This window comes from Drosophila gunungcola, unplaced genomic scaffold, assembly GCF_025200985.1.
Source record: "Drosophila gunungcola strain Sukarami unplaced genomic scaffold, Dgunungcola_SK_2 000099F, whole genome shotgun sequence".
Lineage (NCBI taxonomy): Eukaryota > Metazoa > Arthropoda > Insecta > Diptera > Drosophilidae > Drosophila > Drosophila gunungcola.
The window spans coordinates 1-12603 of NW_026453261.1; positions in this window are offsets into that span (position 1 = coordinate 1).

A 12603-nucleotide genomic window follows, 5' to 3' on the forward strand; every position below is an offset into this window, starting at 1 on the left:
TGCGCGGCTGCGGCAGCGTCCCAAAATACTCGCGCCCAAACCTCGACCAGGACAAATCTTCTTAGCAAGCGACTTCAACTGCAGCTAGACCAGAAAATATTAGCAAGCAAAACTTCATGGTTAGGCCTACGCCAGAAATCGAAGAATCCAACAAGCAAGTCGTACATTTTCAAAATCTGTGCAGGAAGAGAAAATCAAAATAACAAGATCTTTAATAATATCGATCCTAATGATCGTTATAGGATGCATAAGCTATGGAGGATAGTTAACCGTTCAAAAGAAACCGGAGCCTAACTGGCCTCTTAAAATACAAAAACTAATTGTGGTGGTAATGGCAACGCTGGGGAAAACTTTGTATGGACAAAGTCAAACGAGGAAAAGACTGAAGCATTTGTTAATCATCTAGAGGAAAGGTTTAAACCCAAATTATCAACCTCTAGAGTACAGGGACAGTATACTTTCTGAAGCAAAGGAGATTATCAAACAAAAAGGGCAAATTTCAAGGGCTACATGGCTCCACAGGGAGGAGTATGGGGGAGACCATCCTGTGCGGAATTGCGGTTCAGGCCGATTGCGCCATCAGAAACTTACAAGGAGATCAAATTATTACAGAACAAAAAGGCACCTGGGGGTGACAGAATCGAAAACTGCCTAATTAAAAAGCTTCCTCACAAGGCTGTAATGTTTATTACGTATATTTTCAATTGTATATTAAGATTTGGTCACTTTCCATCAAAATGGAAATGTGAGTATATCTCTATGATTAAAAACCCAGTAAAGTCATCATCGACGTTAACTCTTACAGACCAATCAGCCTTTTGCTGGCTTTTCTAAAATATTTGAGGCGCTTCTCATGAGAAGAATGTTGAGAGTAAGGACTTGAGGAAGCGTCCCCTCCCACCAATTTGGGTTCCAGAAAAGAGCATAATACGGAACAGGCAGCTGTTTAGGGTTACGCAATTTATACAAAAAGCGTTTAAAAAAAGCAATACTGCATCTGCACGTTTTCATTGATGTCAGCGAAGCATTTGACCGCGTATGGCATCACGGTCTGCTTTTAAACTGGCTAAACTGCTACCGTACTACCTCCTGAGAACCCTGGAAAGTTATCTAACAAATCGCACTTTTGTTGTAAATGGCTATAACGGACATCAGTCCAGAATTGGTAAAATGACTGCGGGGCGTTCCTCAAGGCAGTGTTCTAGGGCCTATTCTCTACACGATTTACACTGCCGACATGCCGCTTCCTACTTCTGTCGGACGGACACTTTTTACTGAGCAAGCTGACCATAAATCCATGCTACTTTCAACTTATGCAGACGACGCTGTCATTATGTGTACGGACAAGGCAGCTCATATAGCAATTGACACGAATACCAAGTATCTCTCTGAAATCACAAGCTGGGCGTCACTTTGGGGTATTACCCTAAACGAAAGCAAAACAGTCCATATTATGTTTGCAAATCGTGCTGTTTCGGTTTTACGTGGACCAACAGCCCCAACTATACGTGGTACTAAATAAAAAACCAATTTAAGCATCGCTATTTAGGGCTTTTACTAGACAGGAGGCTAAAATTAAATCACCATACCACCCAGTTATCAAACAGGGTGCGAAATGCTGTTTATGGTTTGAGCTGGATCTTGGGTAAGCAGAGCAAACTCCCAGCTTCAAGTAAAGCACTACTATATAAACAATTAATCGCGCCAACCTGGCAGTACGCACTCCCTGTCTGGGGTCCACTGGTTTCAAAAACACAATTTGGTAAAATAGAGGTTTCACACAACAAAATGTTACGCTGGACTGTGCAAGCTGGCCGTTATATGAGGAATAAGGACATACAAAGCTCTTACAACGTGAAGTCTGTGCAAGAAGTATTTGACGAAGCCAGTGGCAGGCTCGCCAACTCACTCCTTGCACACCCGAACACAGAAGTGAGAAATCTTCTCTTGAATCTATTTAATCCGGATAACCAAGACTTGCCAATCTACACGAAACAACTCGAAAAACATTTTGAGCCTTTGCGGCGTTTACTTCTACAGCAGCCGGTAACACTCCAGCAGCAAATTCCAACTCTAATTCGCCTTAAACAACAAGAACAGGAACAGCGTAATCTGCAGCAAGCACAGCTGCGTATAGAACATCGTGAAAGCCAGGCTAGGCAAAAACAGGAACTAGCGTTAGCGACCGGCGTACCCCAGGAAAGGCCGTCGATGGACTGGGTCAACAACATGTCACGGTCAGTCAGGAGTGGCACGATTAGCCGTGTAGACATGGCCCATATCATCAGGTTTCAGCCAGAGTACATCCAGAGGCTTATTATGAGCCCGCTACTACCATCCGAGGTCCGCACGCCAACTCCAGAGCAGCAGCTTCAAGCTGGCCTGAACAGGCTGAAACTGTACCTGGAAGAAGAATTATTAGATTCATATGATACAGATTTATCTGTGGCGGTCCAAAAAACCATGGCCGTCACCCCTAATTTTTCTCACTCAAATCTACAGGTTTCAACGAAGGTCACTCCTAGATGTCCACACACCAACAGTGATGCTGCTCCAAGATTGCCCCTCGACCAAATCATTGACGGCGCTAATCCGGATCCCTTGGAATCGTCGGCAGCAACTGATGTGGCTGTGCTACTCACTCCTGGTGTGAGAGAAGAGTATCTCCAAATTGTTCCACCTTCGTCCACTATCCATCACCAAGCTGCTGCTCCAAGCGTTCTTGAAGCCTCTAACTCCAACGCAGACAAGCGGTCAAATCTGCATGTACACGAGATGCTTCCACCTGGCGAGGGAAAAAAGACTTTAATTAACAACATGCGACCACACGTACAAAAACGCACTGTTTACAACGACACTCAAGTTTCTGCACCTCTGGACTCACTGGGCAGTACAGCTGAATGCTCTACAACTGGTTTGCCCCGAGCTGATTTTACTGGATCCACCGCGGCCACTGGTTTGGGCTGCTTTGAAGTCGCTAAAACACTGGCCTCCACTACATCCTGGATTAGCGCCTCCTGCTCCCACGAGTCCTTATCATATCCAGCTGGACCAGCTCCTTCTGCCACTGCTCCCTTGGGGTCAGCGTGCATCCAGTATCCACAGCAAACTCGGTTTCAAATTGGCCAACAACCGACGGTGGACTCTCCTGAAGTTGGCGTCGCTAATCTACAGCTGGCTGTATCTGAAATTGCCAACCACATTAATCCGGACTCTCCAGAGGCTTTGAATGAGGCTGACACGTGCTGCAACACACACTCCTAGTACGAGAGGAAAAGACTTGTAAGTTACAGCGTGCAAAAACTCTGACGATACTTCTCCCCTGTGGATTGGAAACTTGCTGCTACTTAACTTCGCCGACTCCGCTGGCTGGTACACCTCCATCGACACTGGACGCCTTCCTGTGGATGCGGCAACTCCAAATCCTGTTGGCAGAAAGCCGCGAAATACCTGAAAAGAAAATTTTATTAGCAAACTTGTAAATTCTAAAAATGTAAACAAACCAGCCATGCTGGCTTTTTTCGATTGTCATGCCGCGATATCGGGTCACTAAGGCCACTATCGATATTCGCGGCAGTGACTCTTGACATCGATACTCAGGCATTTTTGGTCACACCTCACAGTTAACAGTTCCTATAAGAATATCTCGATAGTAATAATTTGTCGCGTTTAGTCACAATTCCATGTATTTAAAACCTGTTAAAACATTCAGCATTTATTTTTTATGTTAACACTGTTAAACAAAGCACTTAAAGCCTACTATTTCCATAAGAATATTTCGATAGCGATAAATTGTCGCGTTTAAGTCACAGTTCCAAGTATTTTAAAAAAAAAAAAAACCTGTTAACATACTCAGTATTTATTTTTAAGATATTTTTATGTTACTACTGTTAAAATACTCTTAAAGCCTACTATTGTAAAGGCCTCTGCTAACGCCACTAAATACTATTTATATATAGCTAACGTATATAACGAGCTGAAATAAATACTAAGCCACACACCTATTCATATAGGCTGAGTGGTCTTACTTGTGACCGTTTCACCGGCACCAAACAGAAGGTCCAGCAAAACATGATAGCCGTGAGTGAAATGGGGAAGAAGGTAGATGCCCTCTTCAAATTAGTAAATCTCCTTATTGCCTCATCCAACGGGCAAATAAATGTTAATGAAATTTGCCATGCCTAACGCCAGAAATGTGATACTAAATCCCAGTAATTACTCAGGTCCTCCAACTCAAACAAATGCCAATGCAGGTGTCTCAGTACTCAAATCACTTAAAATTGCGTATTGGAATGCCTGCGGCCTTGGTAATAAATTTCCTGACGTAAAAATTTTTATTCAGCAAAATAAAATAGATATTATGATTATTACTGAAATTCGCCTACATTGCAACTTTGACCCTCTTACCACCACCAATAATGAGGTCCACCTTAATGGATATGTCTTATACAGTGCCACCCACCCCACTAAAAGGAGTGGTGGTACGGCCGTTTTTATAAAATCTAACCTCAGACATATTGCTCTACAACCCATAATGGAAGACTGTATTCAAAGTTGCCCGTTACTCATCACAACCGCTAATAGGGAACAGATAGTCGTTGCCCCGGTCTACTTGCCACCCCAGCACAAATGGTCAGAAGTTCACTTCAACATGTTCTTCGCTCACATGAAGAAATTATCGAATAGCTCAAAAATCATCATATGCGGGGATTGGAATGCCAAAAACCCCTGGTGGGGCTGCGTTCGATCCTGTGCAAGAGGCAGGAACCTCTTGCGTTCAATTCATTCATATAATCAGATAAACATACTGGCAACTGGGGGTGCCACTCACTACCCTTTCGACAGTAGGAAAATGCCATCTGCAATCGATTTTGCGGTCTATCTAGGTATACCTAGTGATAGGTTTCGCACTCACTCAGTAGTAGATCTACAATCTGACCATCTTCCTATCTTTATTGAGCTGGCTGTAGAAGGACATTTTGAAAATGGTGCTCAAAACCGTCGACTCCTGCCACCTAGGGCGAATGTTAAAAAATTTCAACGCATCCTATCTGATTCCATTCACTTAAATACAGAAATTTCATCAGGAAATGATATCGAACTTGTTATTGATTCTCTATATAATAAAATCTACTGCGCGGCTGCGGCAGCGTCCCAAAATAACTCGCGCCCAAACCTTCGACCAGGACAAATCATTCTTAGCAAGCGACTTCAACTGCAGCTAGACCAGAAAAATATTAGCAAGCAAAACTTCATGGTTAGGCCTACGCCAGAAAATCGAAGAATCTACCAACAAGCAAGTCGTACATTTTCAAAATCTGTGCAGGAAGAGAAAATCAAAATAAATAACAAGATCTTTAATAATATCGATCCTAATGATCGTTATAGGATGCATAAGCTATGGAGGATAGTTAACCGGTTCAAAAGAAAACCGGAGCCTAACTGGCCTCTTAAAATACAAGAAACTAATTGTGGTGGTAATGGCAACGCTGGGGAAAACTTTGTATGGACAAAGTCAAACGAGGAAAAGACTGAAGCATTTGTTAATCATCTAGAGGAAAGGTTTAAACCCAAATTATCAACCTCTATAGAGTACAGGGACAGTATACTTTCTGAAGCAAAGGAGATTATCAAACAAAAAGGGCAAATTTCAAGGGCTACATGGCTCCACAGGGAGGAGTATGGGGGAGACCATCCTGTTGCGGAATTGCGGTTCAGGCCGATTGCGCCATCAGAAACTTACAAGGAGATCAAATTATTACAGAACAAAAAGGCACCTGGGGGTGACAGAATCGAAAACTGCCTAATTAAAAAGCTTCCTCACAAGGCTGTAATGTTTATTACGTATATTTTCAATTGTATATTAAGATTTGGTCACTTTCCATCAAAATGGAAATGTGCGTATATCTCTATGATTAAAAAACCCAGTAAAAGTCATCATGACGTTAACTCTTACAGACCAATCAGCCTTTTGGCTGGCTTTTCTAAAATATTTGAGGCGCTTCTCATGAGAAGAATGTTTGAGAGTAAGGACTTTGAGGAAGCAGTCCCCTCCCACCAATTTGGGTTCAGAAAAGAGCATAATACGGAACAGCAGCTGTTTAGGGTTACGCAATTTATACAAAAAGCGTTTAAAAAAAAGCAATACTGCTCTGCCGTTTTCATTGATGTCAGCGAAGCATTTGACCGCGTATGGCATCACGGTCTGCTTTTAAAACTGGCTAAACTGCTACCGTACTACCTCCTGAGAACCCTGGAAAGTTATCTAACAAATCGCACTTTTGTTGTAAATGGCTATAACGGACATCAGTCCAGAATTGGTAAAATGACTGCGGGCGTTCCTCAAGGCAGTGTTCTAGGGCCTATTCTCTACACGATTTACACTGCCGACATGCCGCTTCCTACTTCTGTCGGACGGACACTTTTTACTGAGCAAGCTGACCATAAATCCATGCTACTTTCAACTTATGCAGACGACGCTGTCATTATGTGTACGGACAAGGCAGCTCATATAGCAATTGACACGAATACCAAGTATCTCTCTGAAATCACAAGCTGGGCGTCACTTTGGGGTATTACCCTAAACGAAAGCAAAACAGTCCATATTATGTTTGCAAATCGTGCTGTTTCGGTTTTACGTGGACCAACAGCCCCAACTATACGTGGTACTAAAATAAAAAACCAATTTAAGCATCGCTATTTAGGGCTTTTACTAGACAGGAGGCTAAAATTAAATCACCATACCACCCAGTTATCAAACAGGGTGCGAAATGCTGTTTATGGTTTGAGCTGGATCTTGGGTAAGCAGAGCAAACTCCCAGCTTCAAGTAAAGCACTACTATATAAACAATTAATCGCGCCAACCTGGCAGTACGCACTCCCTGTCTGGGGTCCACTGGTTTCAAAAACACAATTTGGTAAAATAGAGGTTTCACACAACAAAATGTTACGCTGGACTGTGCAAGCTGGCCGTTATATGAGGAATAAGGACATACAAAGCTCTTACAACGTGAAGTCTGTGCAAGAAGTATTTGACGAAGCCAGTGGCAGGCTCGCCAACTCACTCCTTGCACACCCGAACACAGAAGTGAGAAATCTTCTCTTGAATCTATTTAATCCGGATAACCAAGACTTGCCAATCTACACGAAACAACTCGAAAAACATTTTGAGCCTTTGCGGCGTTTACTTCTACAGCAGCCGGTAACACTCCAGCAGCAAATTCCAACTCTAATTCGCCTTAAACAACAAGAACAGGAACAGCGTAATCTGCAGCAAGCACAGCTGCGTATAGAACATCGTGAAAGCCAGGCTAGGCAAAAACAGGAACTAGCGTTAGCGACCGGCGTACCCCAGGAAAGGCCGTCGATGGACTGGGTCAACAACATGTCACGGTCAGTCAGGAGTGGCACGATTAGCCGTGTAGACATGGCCCATATCATCAGGTTTCAGCCAGAGTACATCCAGAGGCTTATTATGAGCCCGCTACTACCATCCGAGGTCCGCACGCCAACTCCAGAGCAGCAGCTTCAAGCTGGCCTGAACAGGCTGAAACTGTACCTGGAAGAAGAATTATTAGATTCATATGATACAGATTTATCTGTGGCGGTCCAAAAAACCATGGCCGTCACCCCTAATTTTTCTCACTCAAATCTACAGGTTTCAACGAAGGTCACTCCTAGATGTCCACACACCAACAGTGATGCTGCTCCAAGATTGCCCCTCGACCAAATCATTGACGGCGCTAATCCGGATCCCTTGGAATCGTCGGCAGCAACTGATGTGGCTGTGCTACTCACTCCTGGTGTGAGAGAAGAGTATCTCCAAATTGTTCCACCTTCGTCCACTATCCATCACCAAGCTGCTGCTCCAAGCGTTCTTGAAGCCTCTAACTCCAACGCAGACAAGCGGTCAAATCTGCATGTACACGAGATGCTTCCACCTGGCGAGGGAAAAAAGACTTTAATTAACAACATGCGACCACACGTACAAAAACGCACTGTTTACAACGACACTCAAGTTTCTGCACCTCTGGACTCACTGGGCAGTACAGCTGAATGCTCTACAACTGGTTTGCCCCGAGCTGATTTTACTGGATCCACCGCGGCCACTGGTTTGGGCTGCTTTGAAGTCGCTAAAACACTGGCCTCCACTACATCCTGGATTAGCGCCTCCTGCTCCCACGAGTCCTTATCATATCCAGCTGGACCAGCTCCTTCTGCCACTGCTCCCTTGGGGTCAGCGTGCATCCAGTATCCACAGCAAACTCGGTTTCAAATTGGCCAACAACCGACGGTGGACTCTCCTGAAGTTGGCGTCGCTAATCTACAGCTGGCTGTATCTGAAATTGCCAACCACATTAATCCGGACTCTCCAGAGGCTTTGAATGAGGCTGACACGTGCTGCAACACACACTCCTAGTACGAGAGGAAAAGACTTGTAAGTTACAGCGTGCAAAAACTCTGACGATACTTTCTCCCCTGTGGATTGGAAACTTGCTGCTACTTAACTTCGCCGACTCCGCTGGCTGGTACACCTCCATCGACACTGGACGCCTTCCTGTGGATGCGGCAACTCCAAATCCTGTTGGCAGAAAGCCGCGAAATACCTGAAAAGAAAATTTTATTAGCAAACTTGTAAATTCTAAAAATGTAAACAAACCAGCCATGCTGGCTTTTTTCGATTGTCATGCCGCGATATCGGGTCACTAAGGCCACTATCGATATTCGCGGCAGTGACTCTTGACATCGATACTCAGGCATTTTTGGTCACACCTCACAGTTAACAGTTCCTATAAGAATATCTCGATAGTAATAATTTGTCGCGTTTAGTCACAATTCCATGTATTTAAAACCTGTTAAAACATTCAGCATTTATTTTTTATGTTAACACTGTTAAACAAAGCACTTAAAGCCTACTATTTCCATAAGAATATTTCGATAGCGATAAATTGTCGCGTTTAAGTCACAGTTCCAAGTATTTTAAAAAAAAAAAAACCTGTTAACATACTCAGTATTTATTTTTAAGATATTTTTATGTTACTACTGTTAAAATACTCTTAAAGCCTACTATTGTAAAGGCCTCTGCTAACGCCACTAAATACTATTTATATATAGCTAACGTATATAACGAGCTGAAATAAATACTAAGCCACACACCTATTCATATAGGCTGAGTGGTCTTACTTGTGACCGTTTCACCGGCACCAAACAGAAAATCAAACGGCGCCAAAAATGTTGACGCCAAAATATCTCCAACCCCAAAAAAGGAAAATATTGCTCACTCACACTCACATAAAATCAATCACAACCTCTCTCTCACCACACAAAACACTCCACACACAAACTCCTGTAGCAACTCAAATGGCGCCAAAATTACGCGCCTCTCAAACGGTGCCAAAAATGTTGACGCCAAAACATCTCCAACAACTCCAAAAAAGGAAAATATTGCCCATCCACACTCACACAAAATCACACAACACAGGCTCTCTCTCACCACACACAACATTCCTCTCACGAACACCTGCAGCGGCGCAAGTGGCGCCAAAATTACACGCCTCTCAAACACTCACACAGACACAAGGGAAAGAAGAAAATTCACCACTCTCTCTCTCACGAACACTAATAAATGCAGCATGGGCGCCAAAAGTAGCGTCTCATCATTTGACATCGCCACCTCTCCACCAGTACACTCAAACATTAAACAGGCCTCAAGCACTCACTCGCCAACTCTCCCAACTGATACACACACAAGCCTCTCCACACATAAAAAAAATTCTCCCGTCATGCACACCGACATTCATAGGAAGCATATCATTGCAACTAACGCTAGCAATATGACCGTCACACTAAATACAAACTCTGATGACAAAATCTCTAAACGCTTTACCAAAAATACCACAGCCGACATGGAACTATCGAATAAAACATCGAACTACATCAAACCCATCCCTGCCCAAATGGACGTGTGGCAGCCCTGCCCCCCTTCCCTCAGGAACATGCCAGATGGCGCTTTAGTTGACCCTACAATTTTAACAAAGGCAATTCTTGAACAAATAAACGTCATGCAACCGAAGTACACAAACCCCCCTACACCAGCTGACAAAAGGAAAAGATCACCTCCCCCTGAAAATGAACCACTGTATGCCCTCCCCTTATCCCCTCCCCCAAAAGAACAACGAACTCGCGCCCCTAAAAATTCAAACAGCCATAGCACAGCTAGACGCAGTCTCCTCTACCCCGAAAACCCTGCACATAAATTGACCTCATACGCAGAAGCAGTTAAAAACAATAGAATAAATGACGAAAAGACCATAGCCACACCTGGAAAAAGATTTATGGACAAAAATGAAAACAGCCCTGACCAAACGCCTGCAAAAAAGCACTGCAATCCTGCTGAAAATGTTTCTCCCAGTAACCTGGATATCGTGACTCCAATCTTCAAAAGTCACACAGCCAATATCATAGCAGACGAATGCAGGAAAAATAGCATCTCGCTAGAGACAGCTACAATTCCCCCCCCCAAAGAAACAACAAATGCAGACCTCCATCCTTGGAGGACAGTACCCTCCAGCAGGAAGGTACCACCACTGCAAGTAGCTAGTACTACACAGATAGTACCGCTGCTAGAAAAATTTAATTATAGGGCGGGTATTTCTAGTTACAAAACTAGAACAACAAAGGGAAATGGGGTACAAATCAATGCTGTTGACATAAAATCTTACAAAATAATCAAACAGGTGCTTATAGAAAATGGCATCTCAGCCCACACTCATCAGGCACAGGCAGAAAGGGGCTTCTATGTGGTTATACGCCACCTGCACCCCTCCACGCCCTACAAATGGGTCATTGACGAGCTCCAAAAAATTGGGTATAAAACCCGATTCATACAATGTATGAAAAATAGGACAACTGGGGCACCTATGAAATTACATAAAATAGAATTAGAACCACAGCCTGACGGATACCACAAAAGTATACTCACTTTGAAGGTCCTGGGCAACCAAACCATCAAAGTCGAAATGATGCACAGAACTCGAGAACCGGTCCAGTGCTACAATTGTCAAGGTTTCCGCCACTCCAGAAACCACTGCCTAAAAGGCCCAAGGTGTCTGAAGTGTGCCGGAAACCACGAATCTAGAGTTTGTCTAAAACCAAGATCAACTCCGGCTAAATGCGCAAACTGCTCGGGGGCGCATGTCAGCTCGTACAGGGGCTGCCCAGCCTATAAAAAGGAAAAAAACTCATTATTTATTAACCAAATAAATCTGGGAGAATTCAGGGAAACCAGAAGGGAAATCAGGCCCCAACCCCTCACTCATGCTTACCCTAAACCGCCAGCTGCAAACACACGGCAAAACCCATTCCGGGATATCAAAGAAAGGAGAAAACCCTCTACCCACCGCCCCTCACACCATGACACCGCCATCCAAAAAAGGCTCAACCGCTTACGGAGAGAAAAGGAACCCAAAATAACAAAAAAAAACCCAGCCGAGCAACACTTAAAAAAATTTCAACAAGGACTACGAGAGAAAAATAAAAAAATAGACTCCCAAGGAAAAAATTCCCCCCCAGGATTTCCCCAAATAAACCAGAAAGCTGGGGAAAGCCCCCCGACAACTAGCCGAGCTGCTAGAGCTTTCTTCAAACCTAGAACAATCGAAAATAAAAATTCCCCTGAAGAATCAAAACCCAATAACAAACCAATTCCGATGGAAAATAATATCCTCAGCCACGCCCTAGAATTAAGGATTGAAAGCCTAGAAATTAAACTGGACAATTTCATTAATAAAATAATGACATTAATAGGAAGCTCAAACTAGGAAACAAAACACATTAATTCAGCCGTAAAAAACCCTACCGTATGACACACACGACAAACAACAATAACACAAACTCACTAAAACTATGTTTCTGGAATGCCTGTGGAGCAGGAAATAAGAAAAATGAAATAGAGGCCTTTTTAGTAAAAGAAAAAATTCAAATAATGATGGTCATCGAAACCAGGCTACACCCAAATTCAACAGCCCTTAACTTCCCAGGATTCCACACATACTACTCACGCAATCCAAATTCAAACAGAAAGGGCGGCACAGCCATAATAGTCAATCAAAACATAAGGCACACGGCCTTAAACCCAATAGAAACGGAGTCCTTCCAAAGCTCACCAATAGTCCTCATCCCGTCAAGCGGTATTAGAGCTGATATGATTATTATTGCCCCCATATACTGCCCACCTACCTACAAATGGAGTCCAAATCATTTTACCAAAATGTTCAACCACTTCAAGGAAGTACTGGGTGGCAATTCAAAATTTATCCTGGGCGGGGACTGGAATGCCAAACACCCAAATTGGGGAAACTACCGCTCTTGTGAAAGGGGCAGACACCTACACGACAGTCTACAAGCAACAAGAAACCTACAGACTCTAGCCACTGGCGAAGCAACCCACTACCCATTTGACAGCAGGAAACAGCCTTCAGCACTTGACTTCGCCATCTACAAAGGATTCAGAAGGCAATGTCTCCACATCACTTCTTCTCAAGACCTCAGCTCTGACCATGTTCCCCTACTGCTCACTATTAACTTCAATAAAACCAACATCAT